Here is a 24760-nt window from a genome sequence, read left to right on the forward strand (position 1 = left end):
AGTAGCCTAAAGCTTCTTTTAAATTTCAATGGCTGGTTGGCTGGCTCTGGCACCAAAGGACCATCTGATACATAGGGGTCATATGAACATGCTGCACTCTATCCAGACCCTTCCCTTCTCTGTCTGGACCTTATATCAAGGTTGGGGAGTGTAGCAGCTTGACTAGCTCTGTGCCTGCTAAGGTCTCCCCCATGTTCAGTGAATTGCCAGCTGTGATTGCAGCTGCTTCCCTCTCTTGAAAGGTACAAAGGGAGAAAAGCTGGGGACCAGCATCTGGACCATAGGAGCTGAATCTCCCGTGGCCCTGCAACAAATGTAGTGAATTACCCCTGTGCAAAATGACTGTAAAATGCTGCCAAATCAGAATTCCCTGGTGTAAATGATTACACACGGTGCAAGGCGGTGGAGAATCAGACCCATTCTTAGTACCTTAGGGTATGTCTGCACTACAGAGAAGATTGAAGCTGCTGCTGTTGATCTTCCAGGGTTCAAATTAGTGGGTCTAGTGAAGACATGCCAATTGGAACTGAAAGGGCACTCTCGTCAATGCTGGTAGTCCTGCTTCCACAAGTAGTAAGGGAAGTCGAAGGGAGAGTGTTCTCCCTTGACTTTATGCAGTGTGCACAGTGCGAAAAGTCAAGTTAAGGTACTTCGACTTCAGCTACGAAATTAATGTAGCTGAAATTGTGTATCTTAATTGAACCTTATCCCATAGTGTACACATAGCCTTAGTGACCCCAAATGTTCCATAGTCAAAAATTAATAAAAATATGTACATTTGCTAAAATACACATGATGCAAAAGTCACTGATACTGGCTTATGCACCAAATTCTCAGCTGGTGCAAATCAGTGTAGCCCTCTGGAAGTCAGTGATGTTATGCTGACTTATATCAGCCTAAGATCTCATCTGAACTGTTTACATTTCATCAGAAGAAACAAAAAACCTTTGATACTATTCTTAGCAGAACTAAGAAAGATGGCTGCGAGTTGCCAGTTTTTGACAATGTTAAAGGGAGCTTTATGGGACAGATTTTGTGTGTGGGATACAACATTCATATGTAACACAAAAGGGAGCTACTAGCAAAAGCAGACCTTACACCAAGCAAGGCTGTGAACATAGCTGTCAAGCCTAAGATTGTTGAGAAACAAGCAAATGAGTTAAAAATGTGCAGTGCCCCAATTCACAAGATAAACTCAAAGCAACTCTGTTCTTACTGCAGTAAACACAACTGCTCAGTTGATGTATGCTATTATAAAAATGCAAAATGTCACATATGCCAAGTGTCTGGGCACATTATCTGGACGTGTGGGAAGCAAGGCAGCCTGGAAAAAAGCATGAACATGAGCTAAGAAGAAGAAATTAAATTCAGGGAAAATAATGGATAAACCAAGCAAATAGATACAGCAAATGACAGTGAGGGGAAAGTGTTACTGAGGGAAGTGATTCAGAACAGAGCAATTAGTTGTCAGTTGATACAGTAAAAAATGGGATAATCAAAAGAACATCCAGAAGTTTATTGGGTTTCCAATAAAATTAAATGGGACCAAAAATCCTCAGCTGATGCAAAATGGCATGATGCCACCGATGTCAACCTAGCTATGTGGATTTACAGCAGCTGAGCATCTGGCCAGGTACCTGGAAGAGTAATTAGATCAGATTTTAAAAAGAATCTATGGAAACTATCCAGGTATGGTTCACATGAAAACAACAGCTAGAGAGCATGCGTGTCAGCAACATACTGAATAATGAGACGCCGACAAGAGCTAGTCAAAGGAGAGTTGGTATGGAAATCTGTGGAGAAACCCATTTCTAACCGAAAACCACATTAATTTGAACAACCATAGGTTTGTTTGGGATCCCTGAAGATGGTCATAGTATCTAGGGGACCAAATCCAGATTGAGATTACTGGCCTTTCTGTTAGGTGACAACTTTCTGATCTGGGTAGGAACCCAGGCAAAATGACCATAAATTCTCTGTGTATCTTTCTTTAACACAGGCTGTGCCATTTAGGCTTTAGGCTTCATTTTCAGATTACCTCAAAAATTAATATCTGAGAATGTACCTGGATTTACATCACCAGAATTCAATAACTTTCTGTTAGGTTAATAAAATTTAACATGTTTTATCTGCCCCCTGCCATCTGAGTTCTAATGGGGAAGTCAAATGTTTTGTTAGAACTTTTAAAACTGCCATGAAAACTGTCAAGGGAGATAAACTATCTTTAAATCAGAAAATAGCTTCTTTCTTGGTATTTTATCAAACAAGACCACATAGTGTAGTTCTACAAAACGTACGTGGGCTGAAAAACTAATAAGGAGACATTTATGTGCAAGACTGGGAGCTACAAGACCTGATTTGGATAAAGTATGTTATATAAAAAATGACTATTCCTCCAAGGAACAAAACAAGGTGTTGCAGATATAGTACAGGTTGTTCCTCCAAAATCCGGGACTCTCTGGTCCGGCAACATCTGTGGTCCAGCAGGACCATGGATGCTCCTGGAGCAGAGAGTCTAGGACCTTAAGGGCAGGAAGGCCATCTGGGCAGGACATCAGAGTTGGCATCCTGGCTGGGAGCAGTGTGGGATCAGGGCTAAAGCCCTCCAGCAGACCCCAGGAGCGCAGGGCCGGGGTCATAGCCTAGTTGCTTAGAGATGGGGCCCCACAGCTTCCCCAGGTTGTGTGAGGCCGGAGCCCCATGGCTTTCCCTGGCTGTGTGAGGCAAAGGCTGCGGCTTCAAAGGGCCAGGGTCAGAGCCCCATCCCCATGGCTGCTCCCAGAAGCACAGGAACAGAGCCCCACAGCAGGAGCTGGAGTCTGTGCCACCTTGGGAGCCAGCAATAGCTGGGCAAACAGCTGAGCCAGGTTGAGGGTAGGGTGAGGGCAAGACAGGGATGCCTGCCAGCAGCAGATAATGGGGTTGAGGGCTGGTGGCAGGAGACCTCCTCTGGTCCAGAAAATTCTCTTGTTAGGGACTGGTCCAGTTCTGATGATGCTGGACCACAGAAGTCCAACCTGTGCTGGTTTGCAGCTACAAGAGTGGAAAAGAAATGCATATATCCTACAACAAATGAAGCCCATGTTGGTCCAGGTAGAAGTTCTTGCTTAAAAATTTTGACCAGCTTTAGACTAGCTCTTTAATCAGTGGATTAATATGACTTTAGCAGAGTTCACTGGGTATGAAGAGACTGTTAATACTCATGTTTTCCCTCAAGATGACATTTTCTCACTGGATTCTGTTATGCATAAATGAAAACGTGCCTTTTCTTAATGAAAGGGCAGACAAAGGGAATGTAAGACACATGGCTAATGTCTTAATTCTACCCACAGAAATCCAGATTTTAATTGGTGAAAATGAAAATAAACTCTCACCCACTAATTTAAGGGGGTTCCCACATACAGTAACTCCCATTTCATCAGTGGCGTTCAAAGTGCTTCACAATCTTTAACTTCACAGCATTCCTGGCAGGTATAGAAGCATTATTATTTCTGTTTGATAGAGGGAGAACTGAGGCACTGAGAGATGAAGTGAGATGCATGAGCCTGTTTAGCAAGTCTCTCCTGGAGAAAGAATGGAACCCCTGGCTAATGTGGCCTAGGCTGGTGGGTTGCCTGCATACCATCCTTCCTCCATAAGGATGTTGAAGTTCCACTTCAGTCTTCTCACAAAAAGACTATTCATGCTTTTTCACACCCAGGAAACCCACCAGCTTATGTTCAAGATGGCAGGATTGGATATTTCTACACTGCATTAAAAACCCACAGTGGACCTGTGTCAGGTGAATCGGGCTAAGGGGCTGTTTAATTACAGTGTAGACATGGAGGATGAGACTGCAGCTTCAGTTCTGGGACCCTCCCTGCTTGCAGGGTCCTAGATCTGAGCCTCCAGTACTAGACTAAACATCTACAATACAATCCAACCACCCCTGATCCTAAGTCTCACAAGCCCTGCTGAGCCAGGAGGGGGTGTGCCACCTGATGAATCATTCTTCTACACTTCCCTGTACCCCACTGATCTCTGGCTGCAAGAACTGCTTCTTGGCGCTGTTGGCTGCTGGCACAAGTTAAAGGAGCCACTAGGTTGCTCTAACCTCTTCCTGGGGGAACTACTCCAGTGCAGAATGGATCCAGGCTTGGGGGAATATAGAGGGCACTTTTCTGAGCCTCTCTTTTCTATTCTGCCCCAACGCTGCTGAGTACTATTGGGCCATAACTGAGTATCTAGCCCATGGTTTGGCATTTAAAACATATGTCTTGAAAGTGATTTACAAGGCTATGTCTTGATGATCTTTATAGATGGCAGTAGAGTATGGCCATTTAAATAGCATTTTTGTAATTTTAAAAGACATTGTTGATATTTATTTTAAGGGATAAGGGAGGGTTATGAATAACAATAGATGTCTCATCCTCAAAGCAATGTTGGTGTGTTCGTATTGCAGACAGATCTATTCTGTTTAATATGGTCATCATATTATTACGTGCATAATCTTCATTATGAGTTCCTGGTTCTTCCGACCTATCTACCATCAGTCTGTAACACTTGGGCCATGTTTTCACTCAGCTGAAGATTGATGCTACCATAATTGATCTTCCAGTGTTTGATATAGTGGATCTAGTTAAGAACCTTTAAATCAAACTCAGAGGGTGCCCCATTGGCAGCTGGTACCCCTGCTCCTGTGTTTGCTCTCATCAACCTCCCACTGTGGGCATGGTGGGGAAACTCGGTATATTGACTCTAAGGATGTTAAGGACTAGTTGACTATCCGATAAGCATTTGCTTATCAGATAGTCTATCGACTAGTCGATTCCCGCCCCCCGCTCCCTTGCTGCCTTTATATGACAGAGGCAGCAAAGCGGGGAGGGAAGACTTAAAAGTGGCAGCGCCACACAGCTGAGCCAGGAATCTTACCCAAAACATTTTGTTTCAAGTCACATCAGCATTAGTCAGCATTTTCCCATTGTGGTGCATTACTCATAGGATCTTAGGTCAGAAAACTAATGCCTCCATTTTTATCTATGGGCTAACTTTCTGGACTAGACTATATCTCCCACAATGTACATGCAATCATGCCCCCAGGCATAATACACCTGATGCACCAGACAACCTATTCAGAAGACGATCTGCACTGCATTATAGGAAATGTAGTCGGGTAGGAGTCCAGACCACAGGTGAGAATGGGATCCCAAATGAGAACTCCCATGAGGCAATGTGTCTCATGTTGATTTTTGGCATAATTGAAATTTATGTAAAACTGCATTTTCCCTGGAAATATCATTCAAACAGGAGACTCCTGACCATTGCTAGTCACACGTAGCCAGCCACATGACTCCAAGAACTAAGCCTCTCAGAAATACACCTAATATATAAGGCTCATGATATTGGCAACATTGTAAAGGCCGATTTAAGAGTCCCAGTGGGGGAACTGGACATCTGATTGAAGCAGCCTTTTCTTATAATTGGGCTCTCAATGTCCTTTCACACAACATAACCAGCTGTTGTGTAAGCACTTAAGAAAAGACCTCATCATTAAGATGCTAGACAAGTATTCAGAAGATAATGATATGGTTTCTGGTTCTGCCACAGGCTTCCGGTGTGACCTCGGGAGTCTCTTTATGTCTCCATTCTCCACTTGTAAAAAGGTGTTGATAATAATAATTCTTTTCTCCTGTTCTCTCTTTATTTAGTTGGTTCCTCTTTGGTCCATGGACTGTCTCTTACTATGTGTTAGCACAGTGTTCAGCACAATAAGCCACTTAGATTACTGCTGCTAAGCACTATTTTAATACAAATAATAATACTTCTACTGCAATATAAACAGGGGTTTGTAATTCACCACCACACAACACACCATTAGGCCACTGTTGCAAAAAGCAGCATAACTCACCAGCGGCTGGCTGCTTGCTGTCTTATGCCAAATGAATGGATTGAGTTCTGTCCCCTTCTGGAGGAAAGATATCCACAAAAAGGCCGGGTTACGTTCATGGATGCCATTGCAGAGGGGTCAAGGATGGATTGAGCATTGAGAGTGGCCACCTTTCCTTTCTCAAGGAGGCACGTTGCCAGGGTAGTGCTTGATAGAAGCTCGCATTGCCCTTGTCTGCACTACAAATAACTGGAGAAGTCTCCAATCTCCAGAGCTTCCAAGTCAGCAGCCTGTGGCTGGCAGTAAATGTGGTTAAAAGATATTTTTAAAAGGAAAATATAATGAAGGGATACACTTGCAAAAATGAAAAGCTTGGCTGCCTTTTTTTTTTTTTAATCAGTTCTCAGGCACTTTGCATCCTACACTGATGAGAGCTATTGTCATTCAGTGCAGCTCCACATCTCTTTGTGCTGGGAGCGTATATGGCACTGGCACCTTCTGTATCTCCTGGAGACAGCTACATATACAATCTGCTCATTCCCTCCCTGACAAGCGTACCACCCCATTTTACAGCATTCTCATATTGCATGTGGCCTCTCAGACAGAAACTTCTTTCATGGCCCATTATTAATTTATTTATTTAGCATTCTGGGAGCAAAGAATTTTCGGAGGTGCCTTCTACCACCTCAGACTCCACATTCATGTCTAATCAGGGGTGGCCCTAGATTAGCTGCCAGCAACTGGTGCCCTAGGCGAACCATGCAATCGGTGCCCCCACCTCCAAACCCCTCAATGATATTGCGCCACCATTTGGCACCCCATTTAACTTGGTGCCCTAGGCAACCGCCTAGTTTGCCTATATGGACGGGCCACCCCTGTGTCTAATCCTCAGCATTTCTAAAGCCCTCTCAACCAAGGCCCTCCATGCCCTGCTATGAGCAGTGACTAAGTCTCGTGACATACTTGGGCACTCATTGTGTGCTACTCTCACTTTACAAAGGGAGACACTGAGGCACAAAAATTTGTGGCCTGGTTTTCAGAGGAACTGTCTGATATCTACTGCCAGTGAATTAAGGGAGAACTGTAGGTGCTCTGCACCAATGTAAACAAGGCTGTAAGTTGCTTCCCCTGTGGCCCGTGTGAGCTTAGGTATGTCTGTGTTTTGAGCTGGGGATATGTTTTCCACTTCAAGGAGAAATACCCGTGCTAGCTCTGATTGAACTAATGTGTGCTAGCTGCCATGAGTAATAGAACTTGGCATCACTTTGAAGCTTTTAACTGTCTAGCAAGAGGAGAAATTAGAGACTGGAATTGTGGTGCGCTTGTTTGCTAAAGCAAAGAGGAACAAGAATATAACTGATTAAGAGAAGGAGAACGTGCTTATTGGGACGGGAGGAGGGCAAGTAGTTAGTGTATTAATTTGGGATGGGGCACCCAGGTTCAATTCCCTCTGTGCCCAATTTGGAGTAGGGACTTGAACCCAGTCAGCCTCTTCCTAGGTAAGGTCCTAGCCAATAGTCTGTTGTTTTTGCTCATTTTTTTTACATGAAAAATTTCAAAATTCTCAGTTTTGCCTTGATGTAGAAGGAGAACAGCTTAAGACCTCAAACTTTTGAGAAGAGAAAACCATTTCTTGTTCATCTTTGAATAGGAACATTACCTGGCCCTACTGGATTTCATGCTAGAGCTATTTATTGGGAAAAGCTCCATTATCAGTTCCTATAGAGGCATATCCATTTCCTTGCAGGATTTTTATTTTGCTTTGTATTTGTAAATTAATGGTTTGAAGGAGAAGCAGGATCTTAACTTCAGTGTTGTGTCATGCTCAAGAGTCTTGGTTTCTATCTTTGAAGATTTCTGCCCATTGATCTGAATATTTCAGAGAAGGGCTGATCTGTTAGGGCTGCTTGAAATTATTCACTGTGAACCACTCATCTGATGAATTCAACCTTGCTTATGCAGGAAAACTGTCTACAAACGGGTCATTATGACTGTCATGAATTGTTTTCATTATTCATTATTATTTGGCAAATGGACACATTTTACTCTGTGGGTTGATGATTGTGAGTTGGTCTCTGTGAGAATTAGCTATTTGGGCTCTATGGATGGTTGGTTAAATCGTCTAGCTTCTGTGCAGTATTGTTTCTGGATGTATTAGCTGATGGGAAGAAGGATGGTCTAGAAATAATGCACTAGATAGAACCGGGGTTTAATTCTTGGCTGAGTCACATATTCCATGAGTGATAATCTTGAGTAAATAACTTTATCTACCCTGTGCCTCAATACCCCTTTATAAAATTAGGATAGTATTTCCCTACTGCAGAGGGGTGTTGAAAAGATACATTCCATTAAGGGTTGCATGGTTCTCTGAGTTGTGTAGACAGGTGTTGCCCGTAGCTCTATAAATGGAAGGAGTTTATTCTTCTATTTGCATATTGTCTGCAAAGATTCATTGACTGACAACTCTTTCTTATCTAAATAATAAGAGCTTTTCACAATGGTTGTGAGGATATTTCTGATGGGAACAGTCGCAAAAAGATGTCTTTATGCTAGCAGATTTTTCAAATAAGGGTCTGTTGTAACAGTTAGGTCTACAAATTTACCCTAATGGTAAGCTCAACTGTAGAAAGTATGTACAAGTTATTAAAATGTCACAGTAACCTATAACAGCAATGGTTGATGGAGAAAAGGTAAGACGGAGACAAATGCCAAATTAATTTAAACAAAAAGGCTTGCTGGTATGATTTTAACATACGTCTTGAATTATGTTTGGTAAACAACAAAGCGGTGGATCTGCAAATTGAGGAACCAAAAATGGTGCATCAGCTATTAGGCCTTATTGGTTGGTAAAATGAAAGATCTGCCACTCCACCCATTGTTCCCTTTGTGGGTGCTTAGAGAAAGGGACTTTCAGTAGAAAAATCCGAAGAACAGACAGATGCTACTTTCATCATCATGGCTGCACTCCATACAGTCTGCTGGGACCTACCACCTTTTTGGTGAGGACCTCCCTCAGGTTTAGGAAAAGCTCATGACAGAGAGAGGGATCCAGATTACGTCACCTCCTCTACCAACTCCAGCTAAGTTTTAAACACCACAGGATTGGACTTCAAACACAACAGTTCAAGTTCATTTGACCTAACTCATCTTTCCCAAAGGACAGCTATTACCATCCTGGATGCCACCTAAGAGACTGTCAGACAAGTTTGGTTTTTCTAATACTTTCTCCCACTAATGGGAAAGTGAACAGGGGATGTTGTTAAAAGGAACAATGTTTTGAATACTTTACATTTCAAGTACTTTAACTTTTCCCCCTTATTTTCTGTATCTGTAATAAAAGGTTAAAAGGGTTTTGAATGGTACATCTTTAAGGGTACTAAGGAGGTTGAGGTCCCTGTGTACCAAAGCCCTGATCTTGTTTAACACTGTTTCATGTTGGACAGCGACTGGGTTATGTTAACTTTTTTTTGGCCACATATATTCTATCTAAATGAATGCAGCAGTACCTCAATCCCTACTGAGGCACCTGAATGAGAGTGACCTGCAGCTTCCGTGGAAGTTCATGGAGTTATACTGGAGATTAATCTTTTCCATTATGTTCAACTCTCTGCATGGGAGCTCCAGTTTCATTGGTCCATTTGACTAGGCACTCATATCACAAGCAGTATTTAATACCATAGCCCTTAAAGCGTATAGAATTATTTTGAATACCTGAAAGTGCCTTTCACAATTCTGTCTATAAATATGAATAAATAATGACATTTCTAGCTATCTTGTCTGTCTTGGGTGTGAGCAAATTAAAGAGCATTCCTGTCTTAACTGCTAATATATCAATCTAGAGTAACTGATGGCAAACATAAAGAAGTGACAGGCTTACAGGGGAGGAAGAAAGCAACTGAATAAGATCTCATTACCTTGTCATTAGCATCACCAACTCCCCTTGTCTGGGAGGTTGGGTTGTTTGCCAGAGCTACTCAGTAAAAAAGGGCCCTTAAATAGCAATCGTCTCTTCTAAAGAGTTTGGACTGAAACATGCTGTAGTGATAGAACACTAACAAGAGAATGTTACATTAAGTTGAGCTTGGTGTTGTCCCCAGAGCGGGAGACTGACAGGATCAAATGCTCCCTTTGGCTTCCCTTACTCCCCACAAGAGCAGGAATATTGGCCACCAGCAGGGTTGCCCTCTGAGTTCAATTTAGCGAGTCTTAACTAGACTTGCTAAATCAAACTCTGGACAATCAATCACTCCGTAGAAGATTGACGCTGCTGTGAAGACAAGGCCTGAGAGTTTATAGAATAGTGGTAGAGATGTAGCCGTGTTAGTCTGGGGTAGCTGAAGCAAAATGCAGGACAATGTAGCACTTTAAAGACTAACAAGATGGTTTATTAGATGATGAGCTTTCGTGGGCCAGACCCACTTCCAGGTTTTTCTCTGATGTGTAGCGAAAGAAGGAGTTCAGCAACAAACCTTTCTGGGGACACAATCCACAGTCCAACATCCTCCCTGTTAAAATGACCCCTCAAAAAAACTCTTACACAGAAGCCTAAGAACTGAATGTAATTAATAAGCCCAGGTTAGGTTAGTGACAGATTGAGAGCAAGGGATAAGAAGGTGTGATGCATTGAGCTATGTAGCTGTTGTGATTGTATTTTCTGTGTAATTCACCTTTAAAGTTCTAGAAGTTGACTGTCACCAGGAGTAGTTACCATTCTGCATACACATGCAGTATGTTACTGAGGGAGAGAACTGTGCTCTTTCCAGGATCCCTTTTGTTTTCAATTAAGAGGAAACCAACAGAACAAAAATGTGTAAAATGATTTTCAAATTGGTATGTTTTTTCATATACAATTTGCATTGTCTAATCATGTAGGCCCAGGGCCTCAGAAGTGCTGAGATCCCCTGGGTGGCTCAGTATCATTCTGATTCAGGCTGTTCGAGTTCAGAACAAGCTGTTTGGTTGATGAGAACTGCCAGTCTCTGTAAATCTTTCAGTGACCTGCTGAACTCCTAAGATACCGCTGATGCAGGAATCAAAAACTGAGGATTCCTCTGGCATCGTATGTCCACATTGGCTCTCTTCCTTTAGGCTTCCCAGTTTTATTCTTCAGGGACACACAGCAGGGGTGAAGGAGGGAGTAGGCAGAGCTCACCATTCTGATTAAGAATGGGGCTTAGACAAAGCAGAAGCTGCTTTCTCTCTCTGGGCATGTGGCCAGCCCCTCACTGAGATTTCCCACTTGCTGCAGCTCTATCTCACTGCAGCGTCTGTCAAGGATGAATGATTTCTGAGCTTGAGTTCTGGCCAAACCACCCTCGGCAACTCACTACACTAATCCTAAGCTGTAATTGGGAGGCAGGTGGGGGCGGTAGGGGGAATATTTTATCCCCATCATAGACCTGAGTTTTTGTTAACCTAAGATTATAAGAATAATGAACAAAAGCAGCAGCCTGCCTTTTTTATTTATTTATTGTTGGGTTTGTAGCTAGAAATCCATTATTGTCTCCTCCATGTATTCCCAGTCCAGCAACTTATCTGAGGTACTTAGCTATGCAGCCCACATAGGAATGCCCAAGGGTATGGATATATAGATTCCCAGCACATCTATTTTGTTTTATATGCCTTGCAATTAGCTTTAGCTTTATCTGTTGTGCGCTTACCTAACTGCCTGCATGCTAGCAGGGAAAAAAAACAGCAACAATTGCAGGAGATCAGAAGACCTGTTTGGAAATAGGGGAGAGCAATTTGCATTCAGATTAATGAGACCTAAGTCCTGATCCTGTGGAGATTACCAGTGGGGGCAGAAGGCTGAGCTACCTCACCTCTATGATGACTAAACAATGGGAACTCAGTGAGCTCAAAGTTAAGCAGAGCTTGGTGTGAAATGACAGGAATGCAGGATGGAGTGGAGGGGTGTCCGGAGACCTGCCATTGCCTAAGGTGATGGGCTAAGAGGTTAAGAAGCAACTGTGTCCTAGTGAGAGGGATATGCCAGCTGATAGCCAATGCAGAGCTCTAGTGGGTAGGTTTCAGTCTATTTTGGCTGAATATTTTTCTGTCACGATGTGGTGTTATACCCAGAGGCCAGTCCAGAATGGGGCATGAGCAGTTTTCAGAAGGTTCAGTAGCAGCTAGAGAGTGTGGTACATCAATCGTGATGTATTGGATCAGCACCAGCTCTTTCTGAGAGGATATTGCACACTCCATCCCATCTCTGGATCACCCCACCAGCCCCATAAGCAACCAGCTGAAGTGCTAGCAAAACCTCCGACCTTCAAGCTCTCCCATGGTACGTCCTTCATCGTGACCCCTCCACACACAAGCTCTCATTCCCTTTGGTGACCTTATGATGGACTAAGGGCACAGCCAGCACAGTCATGGTCTCCAGCCCATACTATGCACTCTCCATATGAACCCTCTCTCTCCAGCCTGTCTCATACTTTTTGGGCCAGAGCTCCCCAATAACGCAGATGAATGCACTTGGTGTCACTCTGTAAAATCCAAGTCAGTCTTTCCCTTGGAGAGCGAATATCTGGTGGCAAGGCCTGCAGCACAGCTGCTCTCTAGGCAGCCTAACAAGCACAACTGGTCTGTAGTAGGCTGCCTAATTGGCTACACTGCCTGATTGGTAGGAAGGTTCTTAAGCCCAGGAGATCAATGGCTACTCAAAGCATTTGCCGATAGCTGTGATAGTTCCTGTCTCCTGGTTCTGTTGTGTTCCCTCCCTCTGGGTTATCTGGTATTGGCCACTGTTGGCAGACAGGATACTGGGCTAGATGGACCTTTGTTCTGACCCAGTATGGCCATTCTTACGTTCTTAGACCCAACCTTGCCCTTTCTTTGCCTTCTCCAGAGAACTTAGTTCTGTGCCTCAGCTTGGATTCTTGACCTCTAACTTTGGCCCTTATCTCTGACCCTGGGCTTCAATTCCCAACTATTGACTCCTGCTCAGACATCTAAGCATGACTGCCCAGGTCCCAGTCACTGACCGTAGGATTCTGATTTCATTTACACTGTTGTAAATCCAGTGTCACTCTAATTAACATTGCCAGATCTAAGCTAGTGAAATTTTACATAGTTCCACTGACTTCAGTGGCGTCAAGCTGTTTTATTCAAGCAGGGAATCTGGCCTTAAGAATGGAGCCCACTGTCTACAACAGACAAGAGTAGAATTTGGGAAGCTACTTATCAGGAAATTTACTGTGAACTCTGATTCCAAGTAATTTGTCCAATTCTGCTCTTCTGTCTGCTCTCAAGCAGATAGCGAAACCAGGGAATGATAGAATACTGAACAAGCGACACCACCCTGTAACAAAGCAACCCATAACTGTGGGAACTCCCTGGACCAGATTCTCTGTGCCTTACTCCTTGTGTAATCAATGGCATTTACCCTAAACCATAGAGAATGCTATCAGGTCAGAATAAGAGCACTTCACACTCCCTTTGCACAGAAGGAAGAAAGTTGAGAATCAGGTGCATAGATTATACAATGCCACTTTCTTGGTAGGTTTCAGTAACAGCAATCATTCAGTACTGATACACATCTTACAACTCCCCTCCACCTGGAACATACCATTCTTCAGCACCAACCTTATCTGTGAATGATAGCTTTATTCTCATTCACACTGGTTTTTAACCTGGGCTATTCCACTGACCGCAATGGAGTTGCTCCTAATTTACACCGATGCTAGTAAGAGGAGAATCAGCTTAAATGGGTTGGATTCACCAGTTCTCTAAGGTAACCATGGGCTGTGTAATCAGGACAAAGAGGCCTTAAGCTGGTGGAAAATGGTCCTTTTGCAGGGGAACTCTCCATCTGTGTGCATCTGACAGAAGTAGCTCTGCTGTCTCTTGAGTCAGCTGCCCCCACCCTTGGAGGGGGCGTGTTAGGGACAAGGCATGGGCAGCATTATGAGAGGGAGCATGGTGGAGTCGAGCTCTCCTATAAAGTCCTCCAGTGCACTTCTGGAGCAATCCACTGATAGGTCTGCTTCAATGTGGACATAGTGGGACATCCCTGTAGAAGAGAGCTGCAACCTGCTCTATGTGGCCCCTTTTTCTTCATGCTGTCTCAGTGGAGGATCAAAGCCCACCTTTGCTTTCCATTTTATTTTTTATTCTCACTTATAATTCTAAAACTCCAGATATAAACAGAAGTGGTGGCTTCTTCTGTCCTTATGAGATGTATCATTTACACTTGTATAGGGCAAAAAATCGAGCCCCAGAATTACCTCACAGGAAAGAAATCTGCAAGTGTGCCTAATGAAACACAGTGTAACGTCTTCAGCAGCCTTTTTTCTAGATTTGTTAGCGCTAAGTGCCAAGGATGATAAGACTACATTCATCCAGTACTAGAAAGGAATACACAAAAATAACACTGATCTCACATTCCACTACCAGATCCACTTCCACTTCAGTGAAGAATGAATCACTCAGGATTTATCAGATTTCTCATTTTTACACTCTATATAGTCCACCAGCTGGTCTGAATGGTGTAACAAATAGGAGTGTAAAACAAAATCAAAATGTCACTGAGAAAAGAAAACACACTTGAATGCTGAATGAATGTGTTTCAAGTAAAAGACTACCGAGTGGATTTTTTTTCTCCAAGGTAAGATGGACAGAGTTTAGATTAAGAACATAAGAATGGCCACACTGATTCAGACCAAGTATCCTGTCTTCTGGCCGTAGTAAATTCCAGGTGCCCCAGAGAGAATGAATGGAACAGGGAATCATCCTGTGTCACCCATTCCCAGCTTCTGACACTATTCCTGCTCATCCTGGCTAATAGCCACTGATGGACCTAACCTCCATGAACTTATCTAATTCTTTTTGGAATTCTGTTATTGTCTTGGCCTTCACAACATTCTCTGGAAAAGAGTTAACACATGTTGACTGTACATTGTATGAAAGAATACTTCCTTTTGTTTGTTTTAAACTGATTGTCTATTAATTTGATTTGATGGCCCCCTAGTTCCTATATTATGAGGAGTAAATAACACTTCCTTATTTACTTTCTTCACACTGGTAATGATTTTATAGGCCTCTACCATATTCCCCACCCCTTAATCATCTCTTAACAAGCTGAAAAGTCCCAATCTTCTTCATCTTTTCTCATATGGAAGCTGTTCCGTATCTCTAATAATTGTTGTTGCCTTTTCTAAACCTTTGCCAATTCCAAAATATTTTTGAGATGGGGCCAACCACATCTGCATGTAGCATTTTAGATGTGGGTGTACCACAGATTTAAATAGAGGCAATATGATATTTTCCATTTTATTGTCTAATTTTTTTCCTAATGATTCCCAACATACTGTTAGTTTTTTTGACTGCTGCTGCACATTGAGTTGATGTTTTCAGAGAACTATCCACAATGACTCCAAGATCTCCTTGAGTAGTAAGGCTGAGAAGTTCAATATTCCTAAGCGATATGGATGCCCAATTCTTATAAGGTCCTAGGTCATGACTAAGGCTCCTAGGCATTTCAATACTATTATTAAAAATGGAGCCACCAAATCCCTTACCTGGCCTTAAAAAAGCTCAGCCTAATTAAACTCTGTGAGCCAGATGTTGAATCAACTGGATGAGGAAGGATGGGGAGAAGGATGGGGTTCTAGCTTGCCCTTTAAAGAACCCAAATTCACATATCTGGTGTACCACAGACTGCCTGTGTAACCGTGCAAAAAGCATTTAATTTTTCTGCTCCCCTTCTCCAACTGCACAATACCATTGTTCTACCTCTGAGGGAAATTGTAAGGATAGATACATTAAAAATTGTGAGGTGTTCAGAGACTAAAGTAATGGGAACCTTAGTTGGAGTGCATCAAGAAAAGCATTACATTCACAGCAGGGATCTGCTTGTCTCTTTTTGTGTCACCAGTGAAGATTTTTACTCTGAAGAAACCTCATTTAAATATGATTGTAAGATGTTGAGGCTCAGAGAAAGAGGCATCACAGCAGAGCTAATTAAATGAAAATTAACAAAATGCAAGCTATTATATTCAGGAGACATTTTAAAGATTCCAACTTGCAGTCTGACAACCAAGTTAATTCTTGCTGGTAGTTCCTGTCTTCTTCAAAAGGTATTGTTGAGAGGACTATTTAATTCATAAACCCACAGATGACTTCAAAAGTCTAGTTGATATAAATATATACAGGCAGTCCCCGGGTTACGTACAAGATAGGGACTGTAGGTTTGTTCTTAAGTTGAATTTGTATGTAAGTCGGAACTGGTACATATTGTAGGGGAAACTCTAGCCAAACATTTCTCCAGAGCTCAGTTTTATTCTCCCACACCTCACTTCCCTTAGTCCTTTATTCTCAAGCTGAGGTGTCTGCTCCGCGTCTCCCTGGTCTGTTGAGGGTGGGGGAGGGGGGCGCTAGCTTCGCATCTCCCTGGTCTGCTGGGAGGAAGCAGCTAGTGTGGGGTTGCCTCACCCCGTTTGTAAGTAGGGATGTAAGTCGGATCCATGTAACCTGGGGACTGCCTGTAAAGGAACTTGTTTTATTATTTCACTTAAAGAAAAAATGCAGATTTCTAATAGCCTGGAATGCTGGAGAAGTTTGTACTCTGATCTGAACTTCGCATTGCTAGTCCATATGTAAAGCCCTGTTGGATACAAAATTTGTATTCTCATCTGTATCCACAAAAATGAGCCACTGATATCTGAATTTGCGGATGTGGATACCCATGGATATAAAGCGGATATACACAAATTTGCACAGTTCTAGATAAAAAATTTGTATCGGCATCAGCATCCATATCTGCAAAAATGAGTTGGGGATATGCACATCTGCAGATGTGGATACCTGCAACTATAAAGTGGATATTTGTGGATTTGCAGGGCTCTATCTATACGGGTATGTCTACACTAGCCCCCTAGTTTGAACTAGGGAGGCTAATGTAGGCATTTGAAGTTGCAAATGAAGCCCGGGCTTTAAATATCCCAGGCTTTATTTGCATCTTCCCATCCGGGCGCCATTTTTAAATCTCTCTAGTCCAAACTAACTGCCCGCAGCTACATACGGCAGTCAAACGTTAACTCGAACTAAGTCCTTAGTTCAAGTTAACTGTTACACCTCATTCCATGAGTAAGGACTTAGTTCGAGTTAACGTTTGACTGCCGCGTGTAGCCACGGGCAGTTAGTTTGGACTAGGGGGATTTAAAAATGGTGCCCGGATGGGAAGATGCAAATAAAGCCCGGGATATTTAAATCCCGGGCTTCATTTGCAACTTCAAATGCCTACATTAGCCTCCCTAGTTCGAACTAGGAGGCTAGTGTAGACATACCCTATGAAACCATGCTTGTCCTCTTAAACCAGGGATTCTCAACTTTTTTTCCTTTCTGAGCTCCCTCTCCCCACCATGGCTGGCCACTCTGTGCCCACTCTGAGCCACAGAGGGTTTATATATTTAAGTTGCTTGGGCTTTGGCTTCAGCCCCTGGTGGTGGGACTTGAGGCCCCAGGCTGCAATCTAGTGCAGTAGGACTTCAGATTTCTGTCCTGGGCCCTACTGAGTCTAATGTTGGCCATGCTTGCCAGACCCCCTGAAAGTTGCTCATGGATCCCACAGGGAGCCCCAGACCCTTGGTTGAAAACCGCTGCCCTAACCCACCATGCTAATTTCTTTGTTTCATCCACATATCCCAGTTGTCATTCACCTAGGCCCTGATCCAGCCACTGGCACTTTGCCTGTGAACTCTTTTGCTCTCCACTGAATTTAGTGGCACTCCATGAAGGTATAAAGGTCCGTCCATGTGAATCCAACAATAGGACAGTGATTCTTGATTGTAAACTCTTTTGGGACATGGACTGTCTTTTGATTGCATGTGTATAGCAAGCCCAGCACAGTGCAACTCTGATCCTTGGCTGAGGTCTCTTGGCAGTACTATCAGGGCTATTGCAGTTAGGCATCTAGACTGCTTAATATTTACACTAAAGCCCTTTTACATCACTTTAGCAGTGCATAGGGCCTCACAGGGGGTGGGGATTAGTCTGACACACTTTCAGCCCCCTTTACTCTGCCAGTGTGGTATAAAAAGGAGACAGTGTAAATGTGAATCAGGCCCTCTGTGCTTTCCTTAGAAAATGGAAGATTTATGATCCACAAAAACTAATAATTTGTGAGGAAAACAACAAAATACTTAGGAGGTTAGTGCTGAGAGGGAGCTGAGAAAATGGTTTAAGGGAAAGGAAGCTGACTTCGAAAGAAGACAGTAAGATAAGAGGCTGTTAAGAAATTTGTCTTGTAGAAAGAGATGATTTTTAAAAAATATCATCTTGAGGGTTATTTATTTATTTATTGTTTTACAGTTTATGGAATGTCTCACTGACAACTAGTGATGGGCTCAGACATCACTGATTTGATACCACTCTGACCATTATTTTTTGCTTGTCCAATGCAACGGCCCTTAGTTTTGGATTCCCAGCTGATAGGACTACGACATATTTGACATTTCCCAAGTTTCCACAGCTCACTGACACTGAGCTGATATCATAATCTCATTGCTGCCCTTTAAAAATTCTGACTGTTTCTAGGACTAGCAAGGGAATGAAATGAATGAAAAAATGGCCAAGCTCCATATTACACATCTACATACTGTAGCCAGCCTCTTTTGAGGAGATAGCCGTGTATCTTACCCGGGCAAAAGGCTCAGCTGGATCCTGGCCAGGGACATTGGTGGGACTATGGCCTTGCTGGGTTAGAATTCCTGTCCCCTTGGGTACAAGAGACCGGGGAGTCTCTGAGGTGCCCATCTCATCTTCAGCCTGGGGTTCTTATTTGGTCCGTGAATCTTGGGGATCAATTTCATTGTTCCAAGAACATATGAGGGAGACAAACCTAACCTATGAGGAAAAGTTAAAAGAACTGGGTATGTTTAATCTTAAGAAAAGGTAATGAGGTAGAGGGATATCTGTCATCAAGAGGATATCAATTCAGGTCGATGTAAGATAGAACAAGAAAGTAATGGGCTTTGCTGCAGCAAGGGAGATTTAGGTTAGATATTAGGAAAAGTTTCCATCCATAAGGTTGATTAAGCCTTGTGTGACGGCACGTTGGGGTCCCCCGTCTCCTGCACCCCGAAATGGCACAAACAGACCGCACCAGCCGGTGGAATAGAGGAAGTTTATTGCCTCGCCAGGATACAGCACAGCACGGATGTAATCTGGTCACAGAGCTGGGCTAGGATGCCTCAGGCCCCCTTGAGATGGGGGAGACTGGGCCCCTAAACTCCAGCCCCTTCCCTAGGCTGTCTCCTCCATGCTCCCAGACAGCCACCAACCAACTAACTAAATTCCCTTCCAGCCCTGCCCCCCAGCCAGGGCAGCATTCCACCTTCCTTTGTTCCTCTCCATGGGGGGTGTCTGGCCACTGGTTCAACAAGTTTGGCACTACCTTTGCATAGTGAGGTTTTCCCTGCTGGGTCTTGCTCCAGACAGCAGGGGTCACCACAGCCCAGCAAGTACCCCCACTACGTCACAGTTCTCCCCCCTCCGAGAGCGAACTGAGCAGGGTCACTCCGCTCGTGACCTAGGGAAGTTCGGGTCCTCTGCGTGGGAACCCGCCCTGGGGACATGGGTGCTCCCCTTGACTCGGGCCGGCCGTGGCGAGGCCCCACATGAGCTGGCTTCCCTCTGTCCACTCGCCGCCCCGCTCCAGGGCGACTGGCACAGGCCTGTCCTCGGGGGTTACACCCACCCTTCCGCTGGCCTTGATCTCTGGCCAGGGTCTCTCGGGCTGGGGCCATGAGCCCAGCGAGCCTTCTCTGGACAGCCAGGGCGGCTTCCATCCCCGATGCTCCATCCAGGGAGGACTTCCCCTCCCATAACTCTCTCAGCAAGCCCAGAGGGTCCTCTATCTGGGGTAGGGACCCCCAAGCCGCTTTCCTACTGTCTTGGGCCTTCCCGCCCCTCTGGCAGGAGTCACAGGACCGGCAGTACCGCTGCACGGCTGTAAAGATTCCCGGCCAGTAGAAGTGCTGGAGCAGCCTCAGCCGGGTGCTCCGGATCCCCCGGTGGCCCCCAACGGGGACGTCGTGGGCCAAATACAGCAGCTTGAGGCGATACTTTCGGGGGACGACCAGCTGCCGCTGGACCCCCCATGCCCTCGCCTTCCTGGGGGGAAGCCATTCACGGAACAGGAGTCCACGCTCCCGCAGGAATCTCTCCTGGCCACCTCTCCCCCAGGGCTGAGCTGCACGGAGGCCAGCCTGGTCCCTCAGCCTCTGCAAGGAGGGGTCTGCCTGCACCTCAGCCTGGAATTCAGCTGCTGAGGCAGGGATCGGGACCTGTCCCCCACCTTTGCCTGGGTCCGGAGTCCCAGCCTGGCTGGACCCCATGTCCACTGGGATGGGACCCTGAGGACGCTGCCAGGAGTCCTTCCCTGGACCCACGTTGTCAGCCCCCCGCTGGCTCTGGCTCCGGGTAGTGACTAGAGCCCGCTGGGATTCATGGGGCCACTCCTCTAGGTCATTCCCCATCAGCACCTCGGTGGGCAAGTGCGGGTGCACCCCCACTTCCTTGAGGCCTTCCTTCGCCCCCCATTTCAGATGCACCCGGGATACAGGCACCTTAAACGGGGGGTCCATCTATGCCCTTCAGGGTCAGCTGCGTGTGGGGTAGTATCCGCTCTGGGGCCACTATGTTGGATCGGGCCAGAGTCACCTCCGCCCCCGTGTCCCAGAAGCCCGTCACCTTCCTACCATCCACCTCCAGGGGTATGAGGCACTCGCTCCGCAGGGGCCGTCCTGTCCCCACCCGGTACACGGAGAAATCCGCCTCCTGAGAATCAGACCTCCCAGGGGAGGTGCACTGAGCATCCTTCCCCTCTCTCTGAGCTGAGGTTTGCCGGCCAGCCCCTGCCTCTGGGGCAGCCTGCCCTTCCTCCCGCCCCAGCCAGTTAACCCTGGAAAGTCCCCGGTCCTGGGACCTGGTGCACTGAGCCCTCTTGTGGCCTTTTTGCCCACAGCGCTGGCAAGTTAGGCTTTGGGCTGTCTCTGTCCAGGGCCTGGCTGGTTCTCTGGGGTATCGATGACTGGTCCTGGTCCCTGGGGCTCGCCTCGGAGGTGTCTCTCTCCGTTGCTCTGCCGAGAACCGGTCTCTGCGCGATTCTCTTTCTCTCCGGGACTCCGGTTCACACCCGGACCGGCTCTCCGTGAACTCATCCGCCAGTCTCCCGGCCTCCTGGGGGTTCTCTGGTCTCCGGTCCTTGAGCCACAGCCTCAGTTTGGGTGGGCACGCTTCATAGAGCTGCTCCATCATGACCAGCTTGAGCAGCTCCTCTGCAGTCTGGGCTCCGACTCCAGACACCCACTTGCGGCAGTATTGCGCCAGGCGGGAGGCCAGGTCCACATAGGTCTCCCGTGGCCCTTTCTGTACCCCCCGGAACTTCTTCCTGTACATCTCGGGGGTCAGCCCGAACTTGTGCAGCAGGGCCTCCTTGACTCGGTTGTAATCCCCTGGCTGTAGGTCCTCCAGCTGACTGAGCACTCCGGCCGCCTCCTGGTTCAGTGCGGGGATGAGCTCCTGCAGCCAGTCAGCTGGGGGAACCCGTTGCAGTCTACAGGCCCTCTCAAAGGCACTGAGGAACCCGTCTATGTCACCCATGTCCTTCAATTGGGCCACCACGGGCCTCTCCAAGCATCTGGCAGTCCTGGGACCCTGGGGCCCATCCGCACTTGGCGCAGCCGGTGCCCCGCCGGTTCTCCGCTCTGCCATGGCCAGCTCATGCTGCCGCTGCCTCTCTCGATCTTGGCGCTCCCTCTCTCGGTCCTCTACTTCCAATTCCTTGATCCGCAGCTGGATCTCCAGCCGCCGCAGCTCCGCTGGGCTAGCTCCTGCCCTAGATGGGCTATTACTTGCAGGCCTCCCGGGAGACGCTGTCTCATCTCTCCGGTGGGTTCCAGCACTCCTCCCCCTCTCTGAGCCTGACACACTCTCAGGGGGGGTCTGGCTGCTTCCCCTGGGGACAAGATCCTGGCCCTGTGGCTGGTCATTCTCTTCTAGCTGGGCAATCAGCTGGGCCTTGGTTGCTTTCCGCACAGGCAAGCCCCTCTCTCTGCACAGCCCCACCAGCTCTGCCTTCAAGAGTCGGGCGTAGGCCATCTGCCCGCTGGGCCCCTCGGTGCAGACTCACCAGTCTAGTGCTGCAGCACCCCACGATTCCCAGGAACCGCTTCGCTCTGTCTCCAGCACGCCTGGCTCCAGGGCTCTTGCTTCTACTGTGCCTTGTCACTCGCCGCTGGAAGCTCCATCCACGGGGTGCAGTGCATCCCACTTCTGACACCAGTGTGACGGCACGTTGGGGTCCCCCGTCTCCTGCACCCCGAAATGGCACAAACAGACCGCACCAACCGGTGGAATAGAGGAAGTTTATTGCCTCGCCAGGATACAGCACAGCACGGATGTAATCTGGTCACAGAGCTGGGCTAGGATGCCTCAGGCCCCCTTGAGATGGGGGAGACTGGGCCCCTAAACTCCAGCCCCTTCCCTAGGCTGTCTCCTCCATGCTCCCAGACAGCCACCAACCAACTAACTAAATTCCCTTCCAGCCCTGCCCCCCAGCCAGGGCAGCATTCCACCTTCCTTTGTTCCTCTCTATGGGGGGTGTCTGGCCACTGGTTCAACAAGTTTGGCACTACCTTTGCATAGTAAGGTTTTCCCTGCTGGGTCTTGCTCCAGACAGCAGGGGTCACCACAGCCCAGCAAGTACCCCCACTACGTCACACCTTGTAACAGGTTACTGTGAGAATCCCTGCCACTGGTGGGTTTTTCACATGGTTTAGATAAGAACCCCACAGGGATGATCTAGATTTACTTTGTCCCAGGCTTACCTTTATGGGCTGGACCAGATGATGTCTCGATGTCCTTTCTACCCCTGTGTTTCTATAGTTTCTGTGACAGAAACTTCTAACCTCTTCCATTCCAATGTTAATTTTGTAGCACTGCCTAAATTAATGGAGGATTGTACATTTAGCTGTCATTAAGCTGTTCTTCGGATATGGGTAATAAGACTGTACAGGCAGTCCCCGAGTTACGCGGATCCGACTTATGTCGGATCCGCAGTTACGAACGGGGTTTGCTGCCCGTCTCCCTGGTCTGCTGGAGACCAGCAGACCAGGGAGACGGGGAGAAAAGCCTCTGAGGAGGCCGGCAGCGGGACAACCACGGCGCGTCTGGGCTGTCCGCTGCCCGCGTGCTCCGTGGCTTTGCTCCACATCTCCCCAGACCAGGGAGACGGGGAGCAAAGCCGGGGAGCACGCAGGCAGCGGTCAGCCCAGACGCGCCGCGGCTGTCCCGCTGCCGGCGTCCTCAGAGGCTTTCCTCCCCGTCTCCCTGGTCTGCTGGTCTCCAGCAGACCAGGGAGACGGGGAGCAAAGCCGCGGAGCACGCGGGCAGCGGACAACCCAGATGCGCCGCGTCTGTCCCGCTGCCGGCGTGCTCCGTGGCTTTGCTCCCCGTCTCCCTGGTCTGCTGGAGACCAACAGACCAGGGACATGGGGAGCAAAGCAGAGCAAAGCCCTGGAGCACGTGGGCAGTGGACAGCCCAGACACGCCGCGGAGACCAGGGAGACCAGGGAGTCCAGCAGACCAGGGAGACGGGGAGCAAAGCCACGGAGCACGCGGGCAGCAGGACAGCCGCAGCGCATCTGGGCTGTCCCGCTGCCCCCGTGCTCCACGGCTTTGCTCCGGATGCCTGTTGTACAGCAGCTGGGGCGCTGCCGGTTGGTCCCGTAATGCCGCTCTGGGCGCTACTGGACCAACCCGGCAGCACCCCAGCTGCTCTGCCCCAGGCGTCCTGATTCAGCCACTGCTGGTCAGTTTCAGCAGCGGCTGAATCAGGCCGCCTGGGGCAGAGCAGCTTGGGTGCTGCTGGGTTGGTCCAGTAGCGCCGAGGAGCGGTGCTACTGGAGCAACCCAGCAGCACCCAAGCTGCTCTGCCCCAGGTGTCCCCAAGTCAGCCGCTGCTGAAACTGACCAGCACTGACTACAGGAAGCCCGAGGCAGAGTTGCTCTGCCTCGGGCTTCCTGGAATCAGCCGCTGATCAGTTTCAGCAGCAGCTGACTTGGGGATGCCTGGGGTTCTTAAGTTGAATCTGTATGTAAGAACTGGCATCCAGATTCAGCCTGTTGAAACTGATCAGCGGCTGATTCCAGGAAGCCCGGGGCAGAGCAACTTCCTGTAGTCAGCCGCTGGTCAGTTTCAGCAGCGGCTGAATCTGGATGCCAGTTCCGACTTACATACAGATTCAACTTAAGAACAAACCTACAGTCCCTATCTTGTACGTAACCCGGGGACTGCCTGTAGAGAGGAATGATTGGAAATCTGGTGAAAAAACAGGTTCCCAGCATCACTTTGCTAACTTTTGGGATAAACATTTGCATTCTTATCTAAACCAATGCTCCAGACTTCTGAGGTTGACCCAGACTAGAGAGACTCTGTAGTTAAGCAACCTGATTACTGGCATGTGAGATAGAAATTTCTGAGTAGAAGTGGGTGAATTTTTTTGACTAATAGTTTATTTGCTGAAAAATACAGTTTAAGTTGCCCTGAAACTATTTGCAAAATAAGGTTGAGTTTGGCACACCTCCCCCCCCTCTCCCCCCAGAAAAAATCATTATCATTCTGAGTTGATTTGAGATGAAACCTTTGGGTGTTTATATTGGGCACTAAATTGAAAAATCAGGTATTTTCTTAGCTGTACTTTTCAATTGTATTCCTGCTCTGACACCAATTCTTTTTACGATTTTCAACAACTCTCATCTCTCTGTTTCAGTATCTTCATCTATAAAATGGGGATAATAACCATTACACAAGCTCAGTTCTTACATATAAATAAGCTATTGACGTTAGCCCTTTTTTTCTCTTTATGGAATGATCCTGACTGTCAT

General features: G+C 46.8%; 1 long non-coding RNA gene across 1 annotated transcript in view; it reads left to right on the forward strand.

Annotated features, from left to right (window-relative positions):
- The first annotated feature begins 11754 nt into the window (after positions 1 to 11754).
- Positions 11755 to 24760, forward strand: part of LOC112544577 (uncharacterized) — a 35691-nt gene continuing 22685 nt past the window's right edge. Inside the window, exon 1 of the long non-coding RNA XR_012902386.2 lies at positions 11755 to 11888. This is a non-coding gene — a long non-coding RNA (uncharacterized LOC112544577). The remainder of the gene's footprint in view (positions 11889 to 24760) is intronic.

Source organism: Pelodiscus sinensis, chromosome 3 (genome assembly GCF_052426305.1).
Source record: "Pelodiscus sinensis isolate ZL-2025 chromosome 3, ASM5242630v1, whole genome shotgun sequence".
NCBI lineage: Eukaryota > Metazoa > Chordata > Testudines > Trionychidae > Pelodiscus > Pelodiscus sinensis.